The 27,710-nt window shown below is 40.0% G+C and overlaps 2 long non-coding RNA genes across 8 annotated transcripts in view; one reads left to right on the top strand and one right to left on the bottom strand.

The window, feature by feature from the left end:
- LOC119877029 overlaps nucleotides 1–27,710 on the bottom strand; it is a 183,235-nt gene that overhangs the window by 58,615 nt on the left and 96,910 nt on the right. The gene's annotated exons all lie outside the window — the stretch shown is intronic.
- Nucleotides 8,155–15,735, top strand: LOC119869379. Its single transcript, XR_005370388.1, has 3 exons — nucleotides 8,155–8,372; nucleotides 11,732–11,806; nucleotides 15,495–15,735. It is a non-coding gene; the product is annotated as an uncharacterized LOC119869379 (long non-coding RNA).

Below are 27,710 nucleotides of genomic sequence, written 5' to 3'. Positions count from 1 at the left end.
TAAGATAATTACTTAGACGGCAGAAGAAATGAGCAAGAATTGAGCATGTCTAAGTGCCCAAGAAAGGTGAAGGAAAGGTCTGGAGACCGGAGCAAAATGAGCAGCTACAGGAAGCAGCAAATACTTTGGGTTTGGAGGAGCAGAGAGAAGAAGCAGGTAAGTAGCAAGAGGGGCTGACGGGAAAGGGGGATGATTTGGGGAAGACGAAATAAGAAGCTCCTCTCTGTGTTCCTCACACACATTCTCGCTCTCTCAGTGTGTCTTTGTATCTCTGTGTCTTATCTCTCACTCTCTACTTTCGCTCTCACACAAGTAAGGCCACGGAAGGACCCCGTCCTCCAGTCCCTGTAGGATCTGGCCTAGAACAAGGAAGGCCTGCAATGTGTGTGGGAAGTGGTGGGGTGGAGGAGGGGGAAAGGGGGGCAGATAAGGGGAGTCTCTGTGTAAGTGAACATTCCCAAGAAAACATGACTGCTAATAGGCTCATGGACGCCCCAGGGACAGGGCCTTGGGCATGTCACTATCCACATTTGGCAGTTCTCTCCTTTACATTTCCACACAAGACTTGTGGGAATTTCTTTTTCCCTTCTCTCTGACCCATCTGGAAAATATCACAATGTCTGTGTTCACTTCCTACAGTTGTTTCCATCCTGGGGCAGAGCTAGGTTTTGCTGTTCTTTGCTTTCACGCAGACCCGTAAGGTATATCCTCACCTCTGCCTTCTTCCCTCTGCTGGCAGTACTCTATGACCACAGAGCCTCCTATCCCCTGTTATCTTCTTTATTGAAAACAACTTTGTTGCCTAAACTTGCCCAAGTTCATATGATGTCAATGAAACCATCCTTTGCAACACTGAGCCCTCATTACCCAGGGTCTAGTATGATTTGGATGTGCCCAGGTATGAATACAAGCCAGAGTAATCATCAGCCACTTGAACCAATCTAAAGCAATGCTTTGTCCTTGGAGTTTTGGGGATGCCAGAGTGGTGACAGGTCTGGATAGGGTGCAGCAGTAAAGGCCCTTAGCTAAAATGAACCCTGCCTAACATATATAAGAAATGTATTGGAAGGCTACAAGGGTAGGATTAATATATTCACAGAATTGACAGAAGATGAGAAAAATAAAGCTCTGTCTGGACAAGAGAGTTTAGAGGGCTGGGAAGGAAATGTCAGCAGTGGCCTCATATTAGAAACATTCATATCGTTATGAGTGAGAGCCAAAGATCACTTCTGCGTTTGATTCAATTAATTAAAATTCAAGGCCAGTAAAGACATTCCACTAGCTGAACAGAGGTTACATGTACTCTCTTGGGCAAAAAAGGGTGAGGACCAAGAGCCTCTAGCCCTGTTGAATTCCATGGGAAGAAGTACAAACCTGGATTTTCCTACCTTTCCAAACAACACACGTGGGAGAGAGAGAACTCTCTACAACAAAATAATCATGCTGCTGAGAACTATAAAGAAATGCTGAATAGTCCAAAATTATACTGGTACACTACACAGAGTTTCCTGTTTCCTAAAGTTGCACTGTGTCTGGTACATGGTAAGTGCTTAGTAAATATTTGTGGAATGAGTGTAATAGCTCAGCCTTTCAGAGGCCCTAGTGAAGGCTGACCCTAGGCCAGATGATATAAGCAATTATTTATGTTCAGCCAAATATATCTGTCCATTTTCTCTCTTTATTTTTTCTTTAACTGACCATCAGATCCTACTTTTATTACCTGCCTTTATGGCAGAAAAGAGTCTTAGTGTTATTTACTGTGGACTGTTGCAATATCACAGGTATTAAAGGACATCATAGCACAATTAGCACTAAAGAGTTGAAAAGTATGATTCACATGCTCAAAACATCCATTGTTTAGATTCAATTTGTTTGACCAGTACAATGAATTCTCTCTAGGGTCCTTCAAAAAATAATGTTCTTTTCTTTCTGCTTATTGGAACAAAGAGCTTTCACTGAGAAAATGAGCACACTCCACAGCAAGCTCCTGTGGATCCAGTATTTAAGGAAGATATGTACCCTTCATTTCCATAGCATCCTTGTATTATTTACGGGACAATCACTCAAATATATTTTGGAATATAACCCTTTATGTAAGAATAGTTGTAGATAAAGGAAAACTTCCTAGTTTTGAGGTTACCTTTGACTATATATAAAAGATAACTCTTTCTTCTCTCATGGAAACTGATCATAATTAGTAAGTATTATTTTTATATTGTCTTTTCCTACTACTATTTTTACAAATGTTGAAACAAATGGTTGAAAGAAATTTTGTCAATAAGAAACAATACCGGGCATCTTGGATTCCTAAGCAATGCTCTAATAACCATTAATGATGGTTGAAGAAAAAAGATGGAAAATTATAATTATTGTATTTTAGTTATTTAACATCAATAAACATTTAATTGTAGCACAATTTGGAGAATTATTTTGGCTTTAAATATCAAAATTGATCCATGTATGCTATAATCAACAGATAAAAATGAAGAATATAAATTGGCAACCTGGACTAAAATTTTTGACAACTCCAGGTAACATAATGTACCTTATGGATCTTTATATCCTCTGTCTCCTTCAGAACTAAATTCACCTTTTCACTTAGCTCTTACAGTCCTTATTCCAATTCAATTCAACAAGATTTGTTTTTGTTTGGTTGGTTTTTTTTATTTATTTAGGGGCAAAGGAAGAGGGAAAGAGAGAATCGCAAGGAGGTTACACACCAGCATGGATACTGATGCAGGGCTCAATCTCACAACCCTAGATAACCTGGGCCGAAATCAAGAGTTGGACTCTTAACTGAGCCACCCAAGCACTCTTCAACAAAATTTGTTGAGTGAAAGTTTGAGTTGGGTGCTATATTAGGCAGAACAAGACATGCAAAGGAGAGTAAAATAAATTCCCTGCCCTCGAAGAGGTTATGGTCTGATAGAGTAGGTGAGGCAAATACAATGATATTGAGGCAAAATAATAAGTATCAAAGTGAAGTAAAAACTTGTGTCTTCAAATATAAATGGGCAATTCTGTGGAAAAGGATATAATATGTTTTCAAAATTGGCCAGTCTTCCATGACCCGTAAACCTATCTGTTGGCTGGTTGGCCGGGAAATAACTATACTGTTGAAGTAATTTGGCCATTGCCCCTGGGAAACCTCTGGTTTCAGATCCTTGTGAAGCTGGAGGAAATAATGCTTACCACCTCTCTGTTTTAAAGGCTTATTCTGCCAATAAATTGTATGATATCTTTAAAGGCCCAAATTTCATGAGGACATCATAAAAATGAATTTGGTTAGTCAATCTGACTCTTTAAGAGTACATAAAAATGTTGTGGGTGCTTCCACACATTTCTTTGTATAAAAATTATCATAGGATTGAAAATGCCACCTGATATTCCCCCATAAACGCTGTAAAGAACACTGTAACATTAAATAAAAAAGGGTTTGCTCTCTGGCACAGAATCAAAGTGGGCAGAACCGGTGGTGTAAGTAAGGATAGATCTGTGCCATGAGCGACCGCTGGTCCTTTCCAGACACTGAAAAGGAAGATCAGCCTGAAGAATTACTGAATGTCTTAGAAATAAAGGCGATTACTCATCTTAGTATATAAATGTTGATTGAAGGGGTTGATGTCAAGTTAATGGCAAGATTTCAAGAATAATTTGAAAGTTGGTATATAAAAGTTGATGGAAAGAAATTGGGAAGAAAGGATCAAAGAGAAAAACCAAAGAAGTTAGAAGAGAATAGGGTAACATAGGGAGCATGACAGCCATATTCAAATGTACAAAGGGCAGTCATGAGCTGAGAAGTCAGAACTTGAACAAAAGGATGTCTAGAGATAAAGTGCTGTGATTTGGGGTTGACTGGAAGGAACACTCTCTAATGATCATGATTCTACAAAATTAAGAGTAGGCTATTTTAGAAGGCAATCATTTTCCATCACTGGCAATGCTCAAATCAAGTCTGAACAACCACATAGTACGAGGAATAATAAAAGAAGGAGGAGGAGGAGAAGGAGAGGAAGAACAACCATCACCATTTTTTGAATTCCTTATCATGTCCCAGGCTCCATGCTAAGTGCTTTACATGCATTATTTTGTGCAGTCCTCACCACAACCCTATGTTGTATACTATTATTTCCATTTAAAAGAGAAGAACCTGGGGCATGAAGAATATAAATAACTTTCCCGAGGTCATATAGGTTGTATGTAGCTAATCAGAGATTTTAAATTTAATTCTGACTCCTAAATCTATCATATCACATGCCTATCACATCTCTATCATTAGAGATGTTGAGTAAAGATTTTTTTTAAAAAAAAAAGATTGATTTATTTACTTATTTGGGAGGGAGAGAGAGAGAGAGAGAGAGAGAGAACACACAGAGGGAGAAGGGGAGGGAGGAGCAGACTCCCCACTGAGCAGGGAGTCCAATGAGGGGCTTGATCCCAGGACAGATCATGACCTGAACTGAAGGCAGTCGCTTAACCGACTGAGCCACCCGGGTGCCCCAAATGAAAGATTTAAGCAGCTTTTATTTTTCCAAGGGATAGGTAAATCAATGATCTTATGCTGTTCTTGTTTTTTGTCTTTCAAACTCAGAGGTTCTATACTTTTACAAATATGAGGCACAGACAGATTACATGACGTATGAGTGTTATGAAGCTAGTTACTGCCAGAACTGTGATTGAAACCTACTTCCTGCATCTCAATCAGTCCGGTGCTCCTTTCACAGTATCATCCTGCCTTCCAAGTATGGATTTAGGTGTAGGGAGGTATAGGGAGAGGGAAAGCATGGACATATAATATGGCAAAATTCTCCCCAACTACTGCTGAGAATAGGCAAGACCAGAAATGGCATTTGCCCCTCCCATGATAGGCCAACCTGTTAAAAAAAAAAAAAAAAAAAAAAAAAAAGGATTCAAAAGACAGCTTTGTGTTTCAAAGTATGTGAGAAACTCCTTAAAGCTTGAGAAGGGTTGAGATGCTGCAAATGGAAGCCATGGTGCTAGCTCCGAGAACACTTACATGGTAAGGGTAATATGGTAACTCTTCCTTGGATTTGTTGAACTCCTTAGTACATGAGCTAGCTGATAGCCAAGATCTCTTGTTTTTCCCCATATTCTGTTTGAGGTAGAGTATACTTTTCGATAGTTTTTATCCTTAAAACTTCATAATAAACATGTCAGGGAATAGGAAATATGTTATTAGTGTATGCCCATTTTATTTTTTTAAAGATTTTATTCATTTACTTGAGAGAGAGAGAGAGAAGGACCAGGGGAGGGGCAGAGGAAGAGGAAAGGAACAGAACCCCCAATGAGTAGGGATTGAATCCCTACTGGGTCGGGGCTGCATCCCGGGACTCCTAGATCACAAGCCAAGCAGAAGTGAGGAAACTGACACCCGTGAATGGGATGTAAGTGAGCCAAGCACATAGCTGGTACATGGCCCAGCTGAGAGCACACAGCTACGCCAACTCGCAGTGCAATGCTCTTTCTCTGACACTACGTTGACTCTCTTTTCTAGGCCACAAGACAGAAAAACACAGAGGACTTCAAAAGCCAGTGCAATAGTCATATGCACGTCTTACATTTCCTTTATATACTTTCAAAAGAGAATCTGGCTTAAAGTATAAATATCACATTTTTTAATCCACCCATAGCATTTTTATGCCTCAAATGTATATCTATTTAAGTTAACTTAATGATTACAAAAGACGTATTTGGAAACTTATTATATATGTAGATTAACTTATGGGTTCATTTGGAAAAAAATGAAAAATTACTAGAAAAAAAGCAGAACAGACTACATTTACAAGGAAAGAGGAATAGACATACTTGTAATTTTAACATAATTCAATGGCATATCCCAGTGGAACATTATTTTTTAAATCAGTTTTTTGTTTTATCAACAACCATTTCTTCATGTACTGATTATTGAGAGTGCAGAAAGTGATTTTCTCAAGGGCAATGAAGTCTACATCATGTGCATCATATATTTGTAGGGCTTAGAGCCAGAGGAAGCCAACAGATTTAATAGTAAATAAGCATTAAGAAGACTAATATTGAGAGTTTGAAAGGCTATCACCATCTTTTTACTGAGGTCAAGGAATCCAGACTCCCTAAAAAGCAGGGTGGTAAGGAAAGGGAAAAACAGGCTTATATAAAATTGAAGACAGCAGGTTAACATTTTCTTTTCAACCTGTTTCATTGTTTGAGCATACTAGCAACTCTAGAGAGAAAGTCTCCCCACCCACTTTGAATTGCTGAAGCAAGCATGCTTAAAAGAAGGGAACATCTTTGGATTATTTCTTTTATCAACAGAAAATACACTTCTTGGTCATAAATATTAGAGACCACAAAGGCTAGCATTCAGAGCAAAACTATGGAGGAAAAAAGTCTGTTTCCGTGCCAAGGATAAAAAGAAAAAGCTAAAAAACAAGTTAGGAATGAAAAGCCACATCGAATTTTTAAATGTAGGTAACAGATTGCTAGAGGTTATAGGCTCATTCTAACATGCTGGATACTTCCTTTCTTGAGGGTAAGTAGGTGATGGAATATAATGGACAACCTTGGGACATTCTAACCAATAGTATAAAGGCTGGGTTTCCAAGGTAACAACACAATGCATGCTCTAGACAACTAGACTGAACCAATAGGGAAGAAATAATTTAAAACAAAATAGTGCCAATGAAAGATATTACTCAGCATGGTCATAACTGTATATAGAACCCTCCCCCCTCTAAAATAAAATACTCTAAGAAGAAAATGTATAAAATCTAACAATACAAAAACATGTATAGATCCTGGATGCACCCATTGGGCCAAGAGACACAAAGTTAAAAGTGTATATATATTCTCCTTCTTAAAGATAACAAAATAAGGACTTTCTGGGGTTAAATAACTTTCCCAAGGTTATGCAGCTAACGAGGGGTAAAAATCATTTGACAGAGCTGTCAGGACCAGTATCTGTACACTTCTACCGAGAGGCCTCCACCTAGACCTGGGGCTGAAATATGTCAGGGGCCAAATGGACACCTGTATGAAAGGAAATCCCCATTTGTTTCAGTAGCTGAAGGAAGTTCAGGGTCATCAATTCTATATAAAGCCATTTTGCTGAGGCTGACATGATTGGATGTACTGGCCCAATAGCTCAGGAGAATGACTGGGCTCTGGAATGGACTTGGAAGCCATATGCCTGTAAATGGTGCTTTAAGCCATGGATTTTGAATGTACTACAGATCATTGAGAGGGAGAAGCCTTCGGGAAGACACTTGGCTGCCAGAAAGAAGGATCTGAATGGTAGAAGGAAAACCAGAAGAAACTGGTTTTGTTTTGTTTTGTTTTTAAAGATTTTATTTATTTATTCATGAGAATACACAGAGAGGAGAGAGAGAGGCAGAGACACAGGCAGAGGGAGAAGCAGGCTTCACGCAGGGAGCCCGACATGGGATTCGATCCTGGGTCTCCAGGATCAGGCCCTGGGCTGTAGGCAGCGCTAAACCACTGAGCCACTAGGGCTGCCCAAGAAACTGGTTTTGTAGAAGTCTCCAGAAATGAAACATTTGCAAGAAAGAGGGAGTGGTCAACTCTGTAAAATATTACAGAAAGGTCAAATACCATTACAAAGTATTTTAGCTTATATAGTATTAACAGGATAAAAGCCAACTTCAGAAACAGTCCCAAACCTGAAAAAACAAACAAACAAACAACAAAACAAAACCAATAAGCCCTCCTGATTATAAGACTCTATCTGACATAGAAGACAATCCATGGGATATTTTTTCCATCCTAGCATTTATAAAGAAGCCATCATACCCATAAGTTTGGCAACAATTCAATTTCTACAGATAGGAAATGAGATGACATAAGCCTTTTCAGCTCTCATACATCATATAATCCAAGAATCTTAATCTTCCTCAGCCTCTTTTCCTAATTAGATGATGAAACCTCTATGTGTGTCTTACCTGAGCCCCCAAAGTCATCTTTTCATCTCCCATGCAGCTCATCATTTCCTCTTCCCTTGCTCTTCCTTCCTACAGTGATGTCTGAGAATAATAATGATGATGATACTATTAATATCAACTCCCATTTATTGAGCCCTTACTGTATGCTAAATATAATGTTGAGTACTCCATAGGACTTATTTTTAATCCTCAGAACAACAGGGTCAGAGACCCAAGTCCACATAGAAGGAGGGAGCAGAGCCAGGACTCCAGTCCACGACCGGCTGGCACCCCACCTGGCCTCACCACCACTGCACCATACTTGGAAGCCTCTGCGAAGGCACATCACGGCCAGCTCTGTTCCTGCAGCAGACGCTGTGTGCATGGCTCCCTTGCCGTACTGCATGGAGACCCTGCTATCTTCCTCCGGGTCTAAGGGTAGGCTAACAGGCATCTGCTGTAAAGGTTACTATATTTGCTTCATTCACAAATAATAACTGTAAGTGGCATTTTCGCATCCTATCCCTGGCATTAATGCAAGCACGGTTCTTCATCAAAGACTTCTTGACCATTTTATGAAATAAGGCACCAGAGATCCAGGCCCAATGGACCCACAAACTAGTCTAGGCATGTCTGAAACCAAAAAAGAATACAACTTAGACCCCAGCTAAATCTCTGACATGTATAAATCCGCTTGAAATCTCATTTGACAGTTTTAAAATGCTGAGTTGCAGAGAGACCTGAACTTTTAAGGAAGACAAGGTTACAAAGCACTGCTGTAGGAGAAGAGAAGGATTGGGGGCTCCCATATAAAAAGAATATAGGCCCGAAGCTTGGGACAGACTGGGAAAAATTGAAAAGGATCTTTTTTTTTTTTTTTTTTTAAAGAAAGAAAGGGCTTCAAATGTTCAGGGAGCATTAAGTACCCAAGGAGATCTGCCCTGCAGGGAGAGTTTTTTAAAAGAGGAATTTAAGGTGACCTAGAAGTTAAAGGGAAAGATAAGAAAAGCTTCATCAACACAAAGCTTCAGCTAATCACAGTTTACAACTTAAATTGTGAAAATTCCTTTGTTTTCTCTGATAAGAAAAATTAGGTAACTGACCCAGCCTCACTTTCACTTTGGCTACCCAGAAGTTTGGTACTGAGTTTGAGGCTTAATTATAGCAATAATAATTACAATGTGGGTCTTTTTTATTTTTTTTTATTTTATTTATTTTTTTTTACAATGTGGGTCTTTACAGACTACATACTCACTTCTTTTTCTCTTTTTGAAATCCTGGGTTTACCCTATTTCTAAATTTATATTTGTATTTACATTTAATCATTTAAAAATATGTAACTTTTGGGAGAAAAATTTTCATCATAGACAAATAATGGAAGATGATTGATATACGATGATACCTTGATAGATATGTAGACTCACAGATACTTAGGTGATGACTGAGAGATCATTGACATATTGGTATAGAATACGAAGAAACTTGGCAGGCTTTGGTGATTCATTGTGAGAATAAGGATATTTAAGAACAAAAGAGCCAAAAATGACTCCCAAGTACTCCAGCTCCAGTGGCTAGGGAAAAAATGGTATCAGTCAAGATTGAAAAATATAGCCTGAGAAGCTGGGAAGGATAATGAGTTCAGTTTGTACATATTCAGTTTGAAAGGCCTGGAAGTATCCAGGAGGTAGTTAAATATATGCATCTAAAGCTTGGAGAAATGTCCTGAGCTCGAGATATACTTTTTTGGTTTTTGTTTTTTCTTTTTCCAGCAGCAGTATATAGAACGTACTTTAACTTGGGAATAAAAGGAGAATGTCCCCTCTTCCTGACTTAGCCCTAATAAGAGGAGAAACAATTCAAGGACAGATTCTCATGAACAGCAGGACTAAAGGGGAAAACAAAATAAGAAATAGGCAAAAAGTTCTGAGTGGAACCAGGAAAGCACAGAATTGGGAAAACAAAGGGCTGAGGGTGTCAAATGAGGCAGAGAGGCCCAGTAAGTAAATAATGAAAGTACTAAAAAAATAAGATTACTCCTGACCTTATGGAAAGTAGTCTTAGTAACATGGTGGGAGCAGAAGCCACTCATTTGAGAAGTAAGGATGTGAAGAAGGGAAGGGGTCGAAGGCAGAAATCCCCACAGAAGTCAGAGGGTTTGAAGGGGAAGTTAAAAGCAGGGGGAGGCTTGTGTTTTGCCTTCTGGCTGGAAGTCTGTATGGAGACCTTGTGATAAGCGATTAGAAAGGATGAAGGAAGGTAAAGGAGTCCAGCTGCACCCCTCCAGCGTGGCACATTGGAGGGCTCCCCTGCTTTCCCCCAAAGGGTACACAGAGGCCCTGAGAGAAGCAGTGAACCGGAAGTGGGCCTGGGGAACCTTCCCCAAGAACCAGACACCACCAGCTGCACCCCAGCCAACGCCAATGCCCGGGGGTAAGATCAGCTTAGGTGTGCTGCATTTAAAACTAGAAATGGCTCTGGGAAAACTCAGACCAAGAGCCCTGCCTCCATGCCAGGGTCTGCTAGCACCCCCTACACTGCAGTTTTCTTGAAAAAGAGGAAAAGAGAGAACTGTTCTTAAGAATGGGGAGAAATTGCCCTGATAGGGAGCATCACTTTGACTTGAATGACCATTTATCCAAACGACAACTCTGGAACCACCACAACAAAAATACGTCTAAGAGCTGGGAAAGACTCCATACTTCAAGGGGATAAACTGAAGGTTTTCAAGGGCTTTGTTTTCTGGCTCTATTTTTCCCACTATGAAGGCAATGGAGGTTGGAGAGCAAAATGAGATCACTTGTAGAAAATGAAAACACATTCTCGTTCTTGCACACGTGAACGATACCATACAAGTTTTCACTTTTCTGTGCTTGCAAACAAATGTCCTCAGAAACAGAGCTGGGATAATGGTGGGATCTGAGTTGAAGAGGGTGATGGTAAAGCAGCTGCATGCAGTTTCCATTAACATGAAGTAGAAACCAATAGGAAAGCAGAAGACGGGGATAAGGAGGGCCAGGGTATGTCATTCCAGGCGCAGAACCCTCCGAGTGACAGGATCTTTTTTCATGAAGTTAAAAAAAAAAAAAAGGAATTATAGATGCCTTTTTCTATAGAGAAGCCTTTTTCTAAGAGAATTCATCTTACAATTCTGTGGTTCTCTGCGTTTGAGGGGATGCAGCTGAAATGATACCTCCATGGAGAAGCCTGTTGGCTGTGGTAAAGCAGCAGCAAGGAGACTCCATAAAGGGAGGATGTAGGGGAGCTGGCTTATGATGGAATGAGGTTTGAATAGGGGAAGCAGCGGAGCTGGGGGCCCCTCTCATAATAGGAAGCGCAGAGCATGACACTAGGCAAGAGATAACTACAGAAATGAATACGTCTGAAGGCATAAGGGATGAGCCAATTTTGACATTTCGAAGGGAATTATGGTGTAAATGGCTTCAGTACGGATATAAGTCGAGGTCTCAGCTACAGTAGGAGGCCTTGTGAAACCAGCAATATTTGACCTAATTTGAACAAGGTCAAAGCAAGCCAATCCTCAAGGATGGAGGCCTGGTCAGTTGGTCTGTGGGTTCTGAGGTTGATTCAGGTAAAGGTCCTGGGTGGGACTGATACAAATTTCTGAGTAGAAATTTCAGGCCAGCGAGCAGTCTCTGCTATCCTGAGCAGTCAGCCCAGGCTGCCACCAACCATCACCATCTGTGGTTACAACCTCCCTCACTGTGACCAAAGCACAAATGTTTTTCAAATCACCAACCCTTCCACCATCCAATGTCTCTTTTGTTCTCTTTCCCCAGTGACTCTGTTTTGTGAAATGTCATCTACTATGGAGAGGCGAATATTGATCAGAAGAGAAGTCAAGTGGTTAAGAGGTAGGAAATGCATCAAAGCATTAAGCAGTAAATTCTGGGGAAACTTCACAGATCATCAGCCAGAGTTTCTAGAGACCTGTAGAAAAAGAACAAAACAAGAAGAGCAAACTGGAAGAAATGCGGAGTGGTTTGCATTCTTTTGACCTCAAAAGTGACAGCAGCCAAGGACACAGAGGGAAATGTCACCGAGTAGAGGCAAAAGTCTTAAGTTCAGTTATACACGTTCCCTTCCTGGTCGCCTCCACCTAGTCATAATGGCCTCACACGAGGAAAAAGCAAATGAAGAATTAAATGATGATTCGAGGCATGGTTACTCTTCGACTTGGTAGCTTGAACTTGGAAGGAGGACTGGGGCAGTGCTGCTCAACTTGCCTGCAGATCGGAATCACCTGGGAGATTTAAGAATGTGGATTTTTTTGTAAGTCCCCCAGGTGATCCTAACGAGTACCCTAACTTGAAAACTACTAGCCTTGGGAGTATTCTGAGGGAAGTTTTTATGAGAGCTGAAGAAGGGGAAGAACATGACTTCTACACAAAGGAGCTAACTTAAGCTTGTGCACATCAGGATTTCTGAGGCCCATGGAAGCTTTGTTTCTCCTACCGGTGCAGATTAAGTAAAGAAATCATGCAGGTACCTATTCTGTGGGTTCACCCGGTGCATGCAACATCATCCCCAGCAGGAAGGGAACTGGAGAACCCAGGACGAGGAATGATGGATGTTCACACTCCTGGCGTTGAGGCGTGGGGAATGCCACGGGGGGGTGGGGTGGGCAGGCTCACTCTAGGTGGGGAGTAGGACAGGACATCGTGTAATGGGTAAGCACTGATTGACTCATCTGTTCTGGTTTGAGGCCATGTACCATGTCATGGTAAAATAACCAGCATCCATCCCACCAGGAAGGTGATGTAGAACTGAGACTCGATAAACACACTGAAGTTTCAGGGTTAGAAAAGGCAGTCAAAAAATGATATGGTGGGGTTGGAAAATGAAGCTAAGGGCAAATAGGCAAAGCTTTGTCAAGATAAAATGTTCTTTCCATTCCTAAAATTTTGAAAACAATACTCTGACCCTGCTAGATCATCTACGACCTTTAAGGACCCAGATGACCCAAGAAGGAACAACTGGTCTCAGAGGAGATAATCACCCGCATGACACAGTCAAAGATCCACTTGCCTAATGTAATGTCAGACTCAGGACCCTCCACAATAACAGTGTTTGACCACATTTCGTGTGCGCTTTCATTTTATGTCTTGTTTGTTTTTTTTTTTTTAAGATTTAATTTATTTATTCATGAGAGACACACAGAGAGAGGCACAGACACAGGCAGAGGGAGAAGCAGGCTCCATGCAGGGAGCCTGATGGAGGACTCGATCCTGGGACCCCAGGGTCACGCTCTGGGCTGAAGGCAGACGCTCAACCACTGAGCCACCCAGGTGCCCCTATGACTTGCTTTCTTATTTGTTTGTTTATAATTGTTATTTATTCTTAACCTGGTGATGTGACTTATTAAGTCTCTGCATGGACAAAGAAATTTATCTGTGAAGACTTCCTCTGACATGACATCTAAATCACACAGAACTAAATTTTCCAATATTCCAGATGAGACCAACTATTAAGCAAATAGAGCACACAGGAGGATTTAGGAAATTTACACATGGCTTTCAAAGCGTGGCCGTTGAGGTTATTTATATGAACATCTGCCTTGGCCAAGACAACAGTTTAATCTCAAAAGAGCTGATATATGTGCAAGTGACCAGCCCGGTGCCTGGTGGGTAGCTGACAGCCATATGGAAATATGAGTCTGGGTTTTACCCTTAGAAGGAAGCAGTGGACGTGATTCTAATGATCGGAAGTGAAAGCGAGAACATCTGGGAGAAGATGACTGTTCACTTTAAAGTTAGAAATGTCAAAAAAGTCTGATGGTAGGTTTTCTCTGATGCAGCAGGGCTGCTTCCAGCCCAGCTTCAAAGGCATATGCCAGAGTGTATTCCGGAGATCAGATACAAGCTACCAGCCTTCAAGCCACCATCCCCATGTCAGACAGCTTTATCGTGACCCTACTAGTATCACCTTTGTTCATCTTACCTCCTGTCTACTTTACCTTTCCAGGTTTTTGAGACTCGCAGTTCCAGGCACTCCTGTCTCATTCCTAAATTGCATTTTACATTTCCACCTGACTATGCTGACACCTGTGTAGTTCTGGTATTTGATAATGTTCCTTTCCTGGCTAAGTCTTGGGAAACTTCGTTATCTAAGAACTGGCCTCACACCCAGCACTAATATGGATCCACTTCACAGTACTGGACTTGAATCAGACACACTCTGTAGACTTTAGACAGCAAACCTTTTAAATTCTAAAAAGAGAAAACCATGTCCCATGCCAACTCCAAAATAAATAACAATAGTGATCAACAAGGATGGGAAACTCCTTAAAATAAGATTAAAAATAATATATTTAAATATTATTTTTCCTCTTTCTCTTCCTGATCTTTAAATCTTTAGAGTACCCTGAGTTAGGTCCATTTTTCTTTTTTTCACTGTACTCACTCTTTAAGTGATTGTATGGAATCTTGTGGCTTTAAATATATTAATTCTCTGTTGACTTTCAAAATTTATATCTGCAGGCCAACGCCTTCCTCTGGGCTCCTATGTTATATATCCTGCACCTTGACATCTTCACTTGGAGATATGTCACTTTCAAACACGACATGTCTGCACTTGGACTCTTGATTTCCCCTCCAAAGACTACTCTTTCAGTCTTGCCCATCTCTGTGGATGACACCACCATCTACCATGTTGGAAGAAACATATTGTATGTTGTATCCATGGATCCTTTTTTTTTTTCTTTAAAAAGGCAGGAGAGAAGAAAGAAAGAAAGGAAGGAAGGTGGTAAAGAGGGAAAGGGCTTGAAGAGACAACCAGTTAACAGACGTATAATGTCGTATTGAGAAGCATGTAAGCAGAAACAAAATTTTAAATAGGATTTTGGTGCACAAAGCACTTTCAAAAGCTGCCTTTGGGAATTGTTTATGCTTTATTTATTGATCCAGATTTTAAACTAAATCTTAAAAATGAGAGACAGGCATCACAGAAGTCAACACTTTGAACAATGGATGATAGAGTCAGTAATGCCCTTTTAAAACATCTGTATGACCTGATACACAATCAAGCCCATCAATATCCCGCTAAAGCAAAAAAAAAAAAAAAAGGTACTGAAAACAATTACTAGCTGTTTTGGAAACATGATTGTCATGATACAAAAGCTGAGTAAAGGGATCGTTGGGTGGCTCAGCAGTTTAGCGCCTGCTGTCGGTTCAGGGCGTGATCTTGGAGACCCCGGGATCGAGTCCCACGTCGGGCTCCCTGCATGGAGCCTGCTTCTCCCTCTGCCTGTGTCTCTACCTCTCTCTCTGTGTGTCTCTCATGAATAAATAAATAAAGTCTTTAAAAAAATTAAAAAGCTGAGTAAAGTCAAGAATAATAGTTCACATTAAGTACAGCAGATTCAGGGTGCAGCCGTTTGTGAAATATCGTCTAAACACATGTTGGGTGATGTTTGCTTATTTGAAGACAGGTTTTAAAACCAAATCTAATGAATTGAGAGCTCCACATTTGGATTTTAAAATGTGCTGAGAAGAAAGACAAGGAAAAATCTCTAACACCTTTTCCTTATCTCTCTCTTCACAGGTGTACAGTCATCACTGAATGCCGAGCCTTGCTCAGGAATTTAATCCCACATGATCAACATCTGGCTGTGATTAGCATTTCTATCGTCGGTTTGTCAAGACAACAGTAGAACCACTTAATTCTCCTCACTGCCCTCACGCACCCTCAGTCAAGTCTGCGTATATTTATCGGGTGTCCTTTGGTACAAGACCTTATGCTTCACCTTTGCCCAGAAGTTGGCCCTCTGTACTATCACCATCACCATCACCACCATCATGTTATTAACCTTCAACAGAAAATCAGCTACAGAGCATGAGTTTTATCAGATCATACATTTTAAAGGAGGCAATAAACTATTCTTTTTAGCATAAATGGTACTTTGTTCACCTCCTTTAATTTCGGAGATATTTTTCTTCCTTCTTTTTTGCTCTGTCATGCTGACTCCAGCAGTTTTACCAGATACCACAGACTAATGGCTGTGGGACTGCTGCCAGTTGCCCCGTAGACATGTGCTTCCCATCGGCTTATCTTTACTTATTATTCTGTTCTTAATATCATTGTGCAAGGAATCTGAAGATTACGAAATAACAATGTTTTCCAATATGTTGCTGTGTTTAAACATGTGATAAATTAACAAGGGGATAGTGCAATGAAAGCATTTGCATTTAATTTCCATTCAAGGCACAGAGCTAATACACCAGTAGAGAAAGAAAGCCATTTGGTTTATTCTCAAGAGTTTGGGTGAGCACAAAACTAAATAAAGCTGAACCACAACATGGTAGGATTTACTAAAACTGCATGACCAAACAGTAACGCCCTAGCCAGGGACCAAACTGCTCTTTCCCCCTCTTTTCAAATTGTCAGAGCCTAGATGCAAAATTTCCATAAATCTAGCAAAATATCACAATGAAAGAGCATTTCGTATGCCAATGTCCCCTAGATACATATTTGTTAAGGACAGTTTTCATTAAGAAAAAAAGGTTAGTGAGAGTTACACAAGAAAAGAAGAGGAGAAATGTTGATTTCATACCATTTATTTCACTCAATCACCTTGATCAATTCTCGTGTTTTGCAGTGTTCCTTTGCCATTTGTAAAAATATTACAATAAAATAAAACCATCTTCCATGGTGAAAATGAGAAGTCTTCTGAGGTGACACTGATAAAGCATATTTAACTTTTTAAAGAACTGTTTTAAAAAAAGTATATGAAGAATAAAGTGGTTTTTCAATTATGTATTAATAGTTCAATAGGAAAATCAACATTTCTGTAGATAGTTTGTATGGGATTTGTTGGATAGATATTGCTGCTTTGCTAGAACTAGGCACAGCTCCAAGAACAGAGATTTAAATCTTAAATGTGAAACACTCCTTTGTTTTACTTTTCTCATTCTTTGCAAAGCTCATTTTGTGGCTTTAAAAATATTTACTCAAGGGATACGATCCTCAGAAACTATAACCAAGAAGTTGCCAACTTGTTATTATTTGAGGGGATGCCAAAAATACCCTTGCAAAAAAAAAAAAAAAAGTCTCCCCATTTCCTCCTTGATGCCTGAAATCTAACAGTTGTGATTCACTCAGTCGTGCTGATGGTTGACATCTTCCTACAGGTGAGGAAGGAAGAAGGTAGGACTACTCAACCACAAGATCACTACGTTGTACTGTCATTCAGCCTTTGTTTCTCCATGTTATTCGTAAAGACATACTGATGTTTTCAAATGGTTTACTGAAACCCAGCTATACCATCAATATACTATGTGTTCCCAAACTTATTGAAAGGAGATTTCTTAAGAAGTTCTTGGATGAAGCTGAAAGGATGTTGGCAGCTAGGGTTTTGAACAGAGTTGACAAAAGAAAGCAACTACCAACTATACGTCCCTGTACACTGGATATCCTGGGAACCCACAGAGAGAAAAATCAGATTGCCTTTTAGTGACCACTCATTTGTTTCTAAATGCTCATGTATTAAAGGATTTTGAAAAATCATATTTAGAATTTAACCAGACATTTCTGTCTTTAAAAAAAAGTTAGGACATGTACCCATCATTGACACACACTCTTTCTCCATATAGCTCCTTCTCGCATTCTCTTTTTTTCAGTCGTTATTTAGAATTTCAAAAAGTTCTAAAATGAACCTAAAAGGTTTCTTCCGCATCCTTAGACATACATTGTTAAGACTTTAACATCTGGGGATCCCTGGGTGGCGCAGCGGTTTAGCGCCTGCCTTTGGCCCAGGGCGTGATCCTGGAGACCCGGGATCGAATCCCACGTCGGGCTCCCGGTGCATGGAGCCTGCTTCTCCCTCTGCCTGTGTCTCTGCCTCTCTCTCTCTCTCTGTGTGACTATCATAAATAAATAAAATAAAAAAAAAATAAAATTTGGTTCCTTTAAAAAAAAAAAAAAAGACTTTAACATCTAAATTCATCTAAAGTAAGCTGTTGTTTTCTCTTTACATCTTAATCTACAATAAACTATATTCTTCATGTTGTTTAATAAGTACTTTCCCATTTTACGACCACTGTTTATGTTGGAGAAAATAGAAGCAAAACATGAGTTAATTAGCTCTGCCTCCTTTTGTCAACTATTATCATCTGTTAACATAACCAGTTTCCTCCAAATTGAGGGTGAGAAATGAGGTCTTTGCTTTTCCTTAATAATCTTATAGGATTAATTGACTCATTCCACTATGTGCACATATAAATTTGATTTTTAAATGCTTATCAATAAAAAAATAAAAAAGAAGTAGTGGCCCCAATTTTACATCATTCTGAAGGCACGGGTCCTATTATTTAGACAAAAATACTTTATTTAAAATCCATAATATTTTTTCAAGTTTGGATTAATTTTTATTCTTGCAATGTCCATTAGGTTCTGGGCACATACAAATAATAGGAAATTTTCCAGAATTATCCTGATGACTAGCTTTTCAGGTGTCCTTATCAAGAGGTCTCATAAAATTATTTTATATAAAAAAAGTGCTGCTGTAACAGATACCTAAACATGCAGAGGCAGCTTTGGAACTGGGTAATAGACAGTGGCTGGAAGAGTTTTGAAGTGCTAGAAATATGGATGTTAAGGGTAATTCTGGTGAAGTCTCAGATGAAAATGAGGAGCATATTATTGAAAATGAGAAAGCACAAGGGGCAGGGTCCCCCTACAGAGCCATGGGATGACCCTGCCAGTCCTGTGGGCCTGGAAGGTGGGACATTGAGCCAAAGAGAATTATTCTGCAGCCTTCAGATCCAATTAAATTTTTAGGTGTTGGACTTGCTTGAAATCTGTCACCCCTTCCTTCTTTCCTGTTTCTTCCTTTCAAAATGGGAATGTCTCTCCTATGCCCATTTCACTATTATATTTTGGAAGCACATAACTTGTCAAGTTTCACAGGTTCACAACTGGAGAGAAATTTTGCCTCAGGATGAATCATACCTCAAGTCTCATCCATATCTGATTTAGATGATATTTAGATGAGACTTTGGACTTTAAAACTGATGCTAAAATAAATTAGGACTTTAAGGGCTGTGGGTATGGAATGAATATGCTTCGCATATGAGAAGGACATGAATTTGGGGGTTCTGGGAGTAAAATGCTCTGGATTGAATTGTGTCTCTCTCCAAATTCATATATTGAGACCCCACCCCCCAATGTGGTAGTATTTGGGATGGGCTTTTTGGAGGTGCCTAGATTTCTTTTTTTCAAGATTTATTTATTTATTTATTTTAGGGATGGAGAGAGAGGGAGAGAGAAAGAGAGAGAATGAGTGGGGAGGAGCAGAGAGAGAGGGAGACAAAATCACAAGCACACTGTGTTGAGCATGGAACCCAACATGGGGCTGGGTCCCATGACCCTGAGATCACGACCTGAGCCAAAACCAATACTTAAACAACTGCACCACTCAGGTGCTCCTGGAGGTAACTAGATTCAGATGAGGTCATGAGGGTGGGCCCTCAAAAAAGTACCAGAGAGCTTGTTTTGTTTCTCTCTTTGTCTCCACCTGCATACACTAGGGAAAGGCCATGTGAAGACATATCAGAAGGTAACTGTCTGCAACTCAAGGAGATGGCTCTCACTAACCAGACATTGACCCAGCTGGCACCTTGATGTTTGACCTCCAGCCTCCAGAACTGTGAGCAATAAGCTCCTGTTGTTTAAGCTGCCTCGTCTGTAGCATTTTGTTATGACAGCTCAAGCAGACTAATACAAGCATCAAAGTGTTATTTCTTGGGGTTCTTAATGTTTTTCCTCAAGAAAATGAGAGATAAAAACTTAAAATGATAGAGCTAAATAATAGTCAATGGTTGATAAAAAGATTCATTTATCCTTGAAATAAGTAAATTAAAATAGCATGTTTCCCTTACGAACACAGTTACCTACAAATTACTAAACCATTTCTTTTTGTTATCAGCAGAAAAGTAAAAACTACAATCCTACTAGTGATTGCTTTTTTCCCTTCACCAAAGGGACTTTTCATTTATCTCTGTCTCTCCAGCTTGTTCACGGTTCTCTGTGGCATGAATATCTGATAAAACTCAGAAGGGATAGTAAAACTTAACTTCGATGTTTTCCTGCTGAGCTTGAGAGTGCTTTGCAGACACTAGCAAGATGAAAACCTTAGCTGTAGCATCAGAAAGGACATCTCACTTTATCCTCTCCTAAATTCCTATCTCTGTCAGGACAGTAGCTCTAGAGAAGGTCCTGATTAAGAAATTCGAGGTAGGTTTTCCATCATACTTAAAGGGATTATGTCTGAAAATAAGTTCATTTGGTTTCTACATTAGCTTTTCATAGATCATAAACCTTCAGTAGAATCAGTTTCTTTTTAATTCCCTTAAATTGGAGATTTTGAGGTATTGACAACTTACCCAAAAATGGACAATAGTTTAAAATTACTAATTAGGGGTCCCTGGGTGGCGCAGCGGTTTGGCGCCTGCCTTTGGCCCAGGGCGCGATCCTGGAGACCCGGGATCGAATCCCACGTCGGGGTCCCTGCATGGAGCCTGCTTCTCCCTCTGCCTGTATCTCTGCCTCTCTCTCTCTCTCTCTCTCTGTGTGTGACTATCATAAATAAATAAAAATTAAAAAAATAAAAATAAAAAAATAAAATTACTAATTATTATATATGGGATAAATATATCGCCATGTAGCTTTCCCCACTCAGATTTTCCTTTTTTAAAGAATATAGAACATTTTGGAACTATGCAAATATTGAACACCATGGGATTTTGTTGTAATTGTTTTTTAATTGCTTACGAGAGACTTCACATGATTTATGCATAAATAGCTTTGGGTGTTTTCTGAAGGCTTACTTCCAACATTATGGCTGTTCATTCATCCTCTCATGGATGGCTTTGTTACTATGGGGTCTCAACTATAATGCTAAATCAGTTTTAGAAGAGATCTATGGTGGTGTCCAATAGGGTATAATGTTGAATACAGATCAACTCAAGTGGACATGAGGATAAGGTGGGTCCTGGACTGGGAAGAAGACGGATTACTGAGTAGTGGTTGGGGCAGAAGGAAGTAAGCAGATATTCAGTTACCAAGTCAAGGATCAAGATACGAACTTGGGCTTCAAAATAAGGTGACTATTCACAAGGTCATAGTGAGCTGGTATTAAGGTACCATCAAGTCGAGTCACCTGCTAGTAAAAACACAGGCCCTTGAATCAGGCCCTGTCTTAAGTCAGGATTGACCTCAGAGCCTAGGTGTAGCTAAGCCAACAGGAAATGTTAAGGAAGGGAGCATAGCACAGGTTGCAAAGCAGGCCCTGAGGGCCCTAAACTTTCATTCAGAGATTATCCGTCAGAAAATCTCAAATGGGGCAGCCCCGGTGGCTCAGCGGTTTAGCGCCACCTTCAGTCTACGGCCTGATCCTGGAGACCCGGGATCAAGTCCCATATCAGGCTCCCTGCACGGAGCCTGATTCTCTCTCTGCCTGTGTCTCTGCCCCCCCACCCCCCTGTGTGTCTCATAAATAAATAAAATCTTAAAAAAAAAAAAAAAGAAAATCTCAAATGAACACCACGTAAGGATTTAGTCGGAGCTCTGCTTAGCACCAAAGCCAAAGGAGAACTTCATGTTACCCTCAAGAAAATATAAAAAATATTTGTTCATGCATTTGACAAATGTATTGAGTGCCTACTGTTGTGCTCAGCACTCTGCTGTGGATAAAGTGATGAACAAGCCAGAAAGTACTTGTACTACTGAGAAAATGAAAGAAACAGGGCTAGAGGGGGAAAAGCAGAGGACAGATCACGCAGGGTGTATAGGCCAGGTTAAGAAGGCTTCTTCTAAATATAGGGACTTTTATTATTTTTTTTTAATTTTTATTTATTTATGATAGTCACAGAGAGAGAGAGAGAGAGGCAGAGACACAGGCAGAGGGAGAAGCAGGCTCCATGCACCGGGAGCCTGACGTGGGATTTGATCCCGGGTCTCCAGGATCGCGCCCTGGGCCAAAGGCAGGCGCTAAACCGCTGCGCCACCCAGGGATCCCTAAATGTAGGGACTTTTAGATAGACCAGTGATTGGTTCTTAGTTTTTTTGTTTATTTCAGGAAAGATCACTTGGTCACTGAGTGGAAAATAGTTTGTAGAGTGTGAAAATAACAATGAGGTAACTTGAACTATTTAAATTAGCACACACTTGACATTTGGAAATTATTGCAATGATCCCAGGGAGAGGTGTTGGTGCCCCAGACCAGGTTGAAGGTAATAGAATATCAAAAACGCTCTGTTTACATCTTTAGAGGTAGAACTAGGAGGATTTGCTGAAAGATGGAAAAATGAGGTAAGGAAAAAAAAAAGCTGAATCCAAATTTTTGGCCTAAGCAATTGGATGGATGGTGATACCACAGTCCAAGATGGAGAATAATAGTGGAGGAGTAGGTTTGGGAGAAAATAACGATGGGTTCCACCTGTAACATATAAAATAGAGACTAGCTATCCAGGAGATGGTTGGGGCTAAAGAGAACTTAAAAGTATGTCCCAGTTTTCTTCCTAGTTCTAGTCTAACCTTGAAATGTCATTTGAATGTCTCCTATTTATTCATCAGTAAAATATTCTAAAAATATGTTTAAAATAGAATTTGCCACATATTTGCCAATGCTTTAACATCCTTTTTAAAATTTCTTCCCTGAAGACACCTGAAAATGTGACATGGAAAATCTTTGTTTTTATGAAAATAGCTAAGCAGTACAACGAAGACAAAAGCATAGTCTCCTTAAAGATTTCTAGTTAAAAAAAAAAAAGAAAATCATAAGAATTAATATTACCTAATGCTAATGCATATTTCTTATTATAAAACTAACTTGAAGTTATCGCACAGTTTTTTTAATTGAATTGAAAGCATATTTTCACTTTAAGACAAAAATAGCTACTGCCAAAATTAGACAGTTATGGGTATATAGCAGAAAATAAACATTTGAAAACAGTTTGGCATATGCCTATGTCTCAAATTTATACAAGCTCCGAATATTTCACACCTCCTTAAGACAAATGCAAGGTTTATGTCGAATTATTCTTTCTTTACAAAGGTGCCTCTACATTTGAGCCCAGATCTGATAAGATATTTACCTCCCATGTGTAATAATGAATATTCATATGAATCATGCCAAGGAGGCTATAAAAGAAATTACATCATTCTTTTTTTTTTTTTCCTTCTCATGAGATTTTCCTCTAATTGACCACAGAGAGATAAGAGTAGCCTGGTTGAGGCATGTTACTCGATTTGCCAAGATTGATTTAACTGCTGTAGCTGAAAGGCAGCCTCCTCCTCCCTCTTTTCCGCCTGTTCATTGACCTGCTGTCGGGGGGGTTGGGGGTAGGCCTCCCCACCCGGGGCCGGAGACAACGGAGATCAGCTTTCACGTCTCCCATGCAGAAAATGGTCCCATTTCCACTGATCAGTACTGGGTGAAATATAGTGCTCTGGCAAGCTAAAAAGCCCTCTTATGCTGGTAAAGAAGTTCTGCAGTGTTCGAATAAGTGTGAGGGGGCATGAAAAATACTAACAGGAAGACCTGGCTGCCCTGAATCAGGTGGTGGCCATCGCAGGTGGCTTGCACTATTTCACTTACCACACCCATGACTCCGGGGTATTCTCCATCCACCTTCATTTATCACAAAATGAAGCCACTTCATCAACACTTAATGACCGTGCATTCCCTATCCTCGCTCTTCCTGTGCCTAAAAAGATATTTCTTTCTTCTTGGTAAAGAAAGCAGAGAATCTTTGGAATAATATGTCCACACTTACTTTTCTCTTGCTGTAAAATGTACTGTGTTTGCTTACACATAAACTTGGAAAAAGAAATTTCTAGGAGGAAAGTATTGCTACATCTAAGAATAACATTCAGATATATTCCTGCTTCAAAATTTTCTAAATTATTTAGGGAGTCAAGTTTTAATAGCCAGAAATACTCCAAAAGTCAAAATCTACTTTAATATAACCTTTTTTTCCCTAAATACTGAATTAGAACTGTACTGGTATTACACACAATCACATATGATGGGGTTAGAGAGACTTCCTCATTGTCATTGTCAGGATAGATTCACATTTCACTGTACCTTAGAGTGCCCTGAAGCCCTGAAGAGCAAACAAAGCTTTCCTGTTTACAGAGCTTTTATCAAGTTGCAAGGTTCTTTGTGGTCCCAGGGACCAAAATGGTGGGGGAAACAGAATAGGAACGATGATATGGGGCAATTTTCCACCCAACCTTCTTTCTCAATCACTTACATCCACCTATCTCTTTGCCTTTCACACTTGTAGTATCTCACCTTGAATAATCTCATTCATTCCTAAAGATTTACCTGCTGCCTATTTATTGATTCCCAAATGTGTATATGCAGATCTTTTTTCTGTACTCCAGGCTCATATATCTGGCAATCTATAGCTCATCTCACCTTGGCTCTCCACAGGCAACACCAACTTAATTTCACCAAAATGGAACTTGGTCTTTCTCTCTCCAAACCCTTCTGCTCCTCTATTCTCTAGGACATACAACATGTCATTCCTGATAGAAACCCAGCAGACGGGAAGCCCGGGTGGCTCAGTGGTTTAGCGCCGCCTTCAGCCCAGGGCGTGATCCTGGAGACCTGGGATCGAGTCCCATGTCGGGCTCCCTGCATGGAGCCTGCTTCTCCCTCTGCCTATGTCTCTGCCCCTCTCTCTGTCTCTCATGAATAAATAAATAAAATCTTAAAAAAAGAAACACAGCAGTCATCCCAGACTCCAAATCCTTCGTCTACCCACATCTATTATCTGACCAAATCCTATTGCTTTGAAATTCTTAACATCTCTTGTATCCAACCCCATACTAAGCTACAATATATAGGATTTGTACCTATAGACATAGTTAGGCATAAAAAAAAGAGTATGGCCAGATCCATTTGGGGGCAAAGGAGATTGGGAATGCCATCATGGAGGGGGTGATCTTTCAGCAAGGGTTTAAAAGGAGGTAAGTATGAAGGCCATTCCAGGCAGGGGTGGCAACATAACCAAGGGTTGGATGAGACAAAATTGCAAGCCCTTCAGTATGACTAGGACATAAAGCTGGGTGTTATGGGGAGAACCTGGCAAGAATGGAAGGTGAAGCAGTAGGCAAGGCCTGTAGGCAAGGCCTATGGAATATCGGTTATTCCAGGGACCTAAGCAGAGGAACAAGATCAGACTTGACTTTTAGAAAGCTCTCTGGTGCAGGATAGGGGGTAGATGAGAGAGGGGACAAGGCTAAAAGAGGAAGTTGTTACTATAATTCCTGTGGCAGGAAGGTCAGTCTAAACTACAAGGGACAACAGAAAGAGGCAGTGTTAGAAATCTCTGATCTGCAGAGTAAAATAGGGCCCATGGAGCCCTCAGTGATATGAGCTCTGAGCAGCTAGTTTATATTCCCTTTCCGCCCTCGGCCTGGCCCTCCACCTCCAGCCACTGCTTCTGGGCTCCCACACACACACTGAGTGTACAATTTTTTTTTTTAACCTCTGTCCCCTAGGCTTTACAGATTTGCCCTTTCCCTGCTCTTTTCCCTAAATAAGCAGCCATCACGTCTTCTAAGAAAACTTCTGATGCTCCTCAAATCCTAAACTTCCTTCCCCACCCAGCTCATCTGATGTCCTACTTCCTCTGATATGGGACTCTTCCTTCATTTTCTCACACCACGATGATCCTCTGAAGATTAACTGCACTCCTTTTCTGATCCAATTACTCAGCACTTAACACACATGAGCTTTTCTTTTTAATGTACTTTTCACCTGGATAGTTTTTAGTTCTTACCCCTGAGGGCAAAGTCCATGCCTTTCTGGTATTTGTTTGTTATTATAGGGGAGGAAAGACAGAGCTATGTCATACCTGGCTATACGTTGACTCAGCAAATAGTTTAAAAATGCTTATTGACTTCATTGACTTTTCTTTCACACATACACACACGCACATTTTTAACTCTGTAATTATATTGGAATTTGATGTCTTGGTAGTCCATGTCACAAGAGTAGATTACAGGTAAGATCGTGTTATAACAAATTTCTTTCCCATTCTTTCAACATGTATCCAAAAGTCTGTTCAGGGTCTAGAATAAACATATGCTCTATTGCTCTAATTGTGTCTTCCCAAAATTTCCATGATGAAGCCACAACCCTCAAAGTGACTGTACTTGGAGATGGAACTTTTAGGAGATGATTAAAGTTAAAAGAAATCATAAAATCCTCATCTGATAGGATTGAAGATTTTAGAAAGAGGAAAATTGTCTTGCTTTCTCTCTACACACATATGCTCCAAGGACACGCCATGGGAGGGCACAGTGAGAAGGTGGACATCAGCAAGCCAGGAAAAGAGCTCTCACTGGAACCTGACCATGCTGACACCCTGATCTCAGACTTCCAGCCTCCAGAACTATAAGAAGATAAATTCCTGTTATTTAAGCCACCTAGTCTATAGGATTTTGTTATGGCAGCCTGAACTGACTCATACATATACGAAAGCTAGGGCTGTCAGAAAGTTTCAGCGTAAGGGATTCCAGATCATTCGGAGCCTTGAAAAATAATCCTGGATGTTAAATGCCATCACATTTTTTTCAATCTGGCAATTCCCAGCTTATACATTCACCACAGATAGCAATAGATGATATGGTCTTAGATGAGAAAAGCAAAATTTTAAGTGTAGACTCTCAGATAGTGGTTAATGAAAATGCTTGAAAAAAAAAAAAGAAAGAAAGAACATTCTTGATAAGACAGTTAATTCAAGTGTACTCTTTCCTTGAAGGTCAGATTGTGGTTTCACTCCCTCTAAATGACAGCAATCAATTCCCAGTGGATAACAGGGCATTTTGTTATGTTCAAGGTATTGGAAAAGAGGCTATGGTTCTCATGGAATAGCATCCTAGATATCTAAGACCACACAGAAGATGATTGATATTGGAAAGCTGGAACTCCATCTCAACACGAATTAAAATTATTCTCTTGGGTGTACCCACAGGGAAAAAGAACATGAGAGGAAAGACATCTCAAAAGTTTTCTTCCTATGGACCAACTAAATTCTTGGGTTATTTGTAGAATTTCTAGTGCAAAGGTGTGATAGAGGTTATCTAGACACAGAGAACAGAAATGCTTTCTACAATACTCCATCCCGTCAGATAGTACAGCATCCTTCTCTTGAATATGTCCATGACAGTCAAACTCCTTAACTTCCATTATTGAACACTAAATCTTAGGATCTTAAGTTTAACCAAAACATGTTTAAAAAAGAAAACCTTCTTTTGCAAACTCCTCTGAAACAAGATAATATGATTATGTGGTTGTTAAATCTCCACAAATGCCCTTCAAATATTTAGAGAGTGCAATGACACTTAATAACTGGCTACACATAGCCTATTCCTTCTCTGCCCTCTTGGTCCAACTCTTTTGTATGCACTTATGTTAATTTTTTAGTTTTATTACAGTCAGGAAAACTAAGTTTCTAAATTATCACTTTAATAAATAAGACTATGAAAGTGATTAACAGCTTTTAAAATTATTGTCAGTAGACCTCAGGCCCCCACCCCTTTTTTAAAGTAAGTTTGCAAAGGAAAATTAGAAAAATGCAATGGGGTGCCATGGGAGAAGGGAGAGTCTCACTTTTTCTTCTTTAGAGTTTCTCTTGATCATTAATCACTCAGATCCACTACAGGACAACCCAACATGAGGGGTAGGAACAGAGGAAAGAATGAAGATCCCCTGCAAAATGAACACATGAGTTCATTGTCCCATTG

This window comes from Canis lupus, chromosome 15 (assembly GCF_011100685.1).
Source record: "Canis lupus familiaris isolate Mischka breed German Shepherd chromosome 15, alternate assembly UU_Cfam_GSD_1.0, whole genome shotgun sequence".
Lineage (NCBI taxonomy): Eukaryota > Metazoa > Chordata > Mammalia > Carnivora > Canidae > Canis > Canis lupus.
This window is presented reverse-complemented; position numbering and strand designations above follow the sequence as displayed.